The sequence below is a fragment of the Suncus etruscus genome, chromosome X (assembly GCF_024139225.1).
Source record: "Suncus etruscus isolate mSunEtr1 chromosome X, mSunEtr1.pri.cur, whole genome shotgun sequence".
NCBI classification, from domain to species: domain Eukaryota; kingdom Metazoa; phylum Chordata; class Mammalia; order Eulipotyphla; family Soricidae; genus Suncus; species Suncus etruscus.
In genome coordinates, this window is record NC_064868.1 from 73,952,093 (window position 1) to 73,954,321 (window position 2,229).

A 2,229-nucleotide genomic window follows, 5' to 3' on the forward strand; every position below is an offset into this window, starting at 1 on the left:
AGCAGAGTCAGAAGTAACCCCTGAGCACCACTGGGTATAACCCCAAAACTAAAAAAAATCACTCCTGGCAATGCTTGGGGATTCATAATGGATAGTGGGGATCAAACACAGATAGGCTGCGTGCTCTCACTCTAGCCCCTCTAATTTCTTGATTTTTCATCTGGTGGTACTCAGGAACTATTCCTGGCCCTGTACTCAGATATGACCCTTTGCAGTCCTATGGAGGGGATCATATGGTGTGTGTGGGATTAAAATGTAGTCAGCTGCATGCATGGAAAATGCCCAACTGTACTATATCTTCAGCCCTCATACCTTCTATTTCTTTTTAAATACATTTTAAAATGGAATCAACATAAAATACAGTTACAGAGTTGTTTATGATTGATTCAGTCATACAATGTCCAACAGTGATTCCTTCACCGGTGCACATTTCCTGCCACCAATTTTCCCAGTTTCCCTGCTGCCCACCCCCGCACTCACACCTGCCTGCCTCTATGGCAGACATTTTTCTTCTTTTTTCTCTTTTCTTTTAGACACTGTGGTTTGCAATACTGTCAATGAAGGGGTATCATGTATATGACTTTCCCTCCTTTCAGCACCCAGTTCTTGTCCAGAGTGGTTATCTGCAACTTTCATTTTCATAGTGATCCCTTCTCTGTCCTAACTGCTTTTCCCCACTCTTTTTGGCAAGCTTTCTACCATAGACTGGTTCTCCTGAACCTCATCTTTATTATTTCTGAATATTAGCACCATACTATCTTTTTCTTTTGTTTTTGGGCCACGCCCGTTTGACGCTTGTGGGGAATCTACCCTAAAAACACAAAAATACAATACTGGGGATTGGGGGGGGGAAATACAATACTGGAAATTGAGCTCCCATATGATCCAGCTATACCACTCTTAGGAATATACCCTAGGAACACAAAAATACAATACAAAAATCCCTTGTCAAAATCCTCCTGTCAGGAGAGATGAAGTCATGAAATTTTCCTATACATGGATGTACATGGACTCTATTATGCTGAATGAAATAAGTCAGAGGGAGAGAGCTAGACACAGAATAGTTTTACTGATCTATAGGTTTTAAGAAAAATTAAAGACATTAAAATAATTCGCAGAGATGAGGGCCACAAGGACCAGCTCAAGATATGAAGCTCACCACAAAGAATGGTGAGTTCAGTTAGAGAAATAACTACGCTGAGAACTATCATAACAATGTCAGTGAGTGAGGGATGTAGAAAGCCTGTCTTGAATACAGGCGGTGGGTGGGGAGGGAAGAGATTTGGTGATAGAAAAGTTGGACAGTAAAGGGGGGTGTTCTTGTTATGACTGAAACCCGACTAGAATAATGTTTGTAAACCCAGTGTTTAAATAAAGAAATTATTTTAAACAAACAAACAAACAAACAAAGAACCAGCCTCTGGAAAGCCAGTTACAGCTCACCACACATGACAAGGATCTTTACAGAGGCAAAAGAAATTTTGCCACAAATCACCACCCACACCTATCACTTCCACACTGCTAAAGCTTAAGGCTGAGAGAAACTCTGTGAGTAGTTCTAGTCACCTGCTGCTATAAAGGCAAGAACACAGAAGCTGGATCCCACATGAGGGCTCTCCCCTATACCCATGGGTCCCATGCAAGAATGGATTCTCTGCCATGTATTCCATACTCTGGAAGACCCAGATCCAAGATTCCCAGCCAGATGTTCACACGAAGTCTTTCTACAAGAAGACAGAACTAGTGTGGTGAAGTGTTGCTATATTTAAGGGAATTAATTAGTCAATATACTCTTAAGGGTTGGTGATAGTCACCCCTGTAATGGCAGTTGGACTGGGTATGTGCCTTGAACACACACGCTCCTACAATGGATAACTGCCCCCAAAGTATGAAAAAGGAAAATCTGGCAGTTAGTAGGAGGGACCAGGGAAAAGACCATAGCAGAGACTGGGGGCCCACATTGGCCCAACGACACAGGCCCACTGGGGCCTGGGCTGGAAACAAAGTATTAGCAAGATGCTGCCTACTTTAAATCTATCCCACCCCCCTCACCCAGTGTACAGGTCTCCCCCAGCTCTCTAGCCAATGAATTTCTACCTATCTCTCTCAGAAAACTCCTGGGCAGCAGCAGACTTCAGACTGCAGGCTGAAATAAAAAAGATGCTTAGAGTCTACACAACCCCTCTCTTCTCTCTCTTCCCTGGATGCGTCACTGTAAAGAGGGAAGTC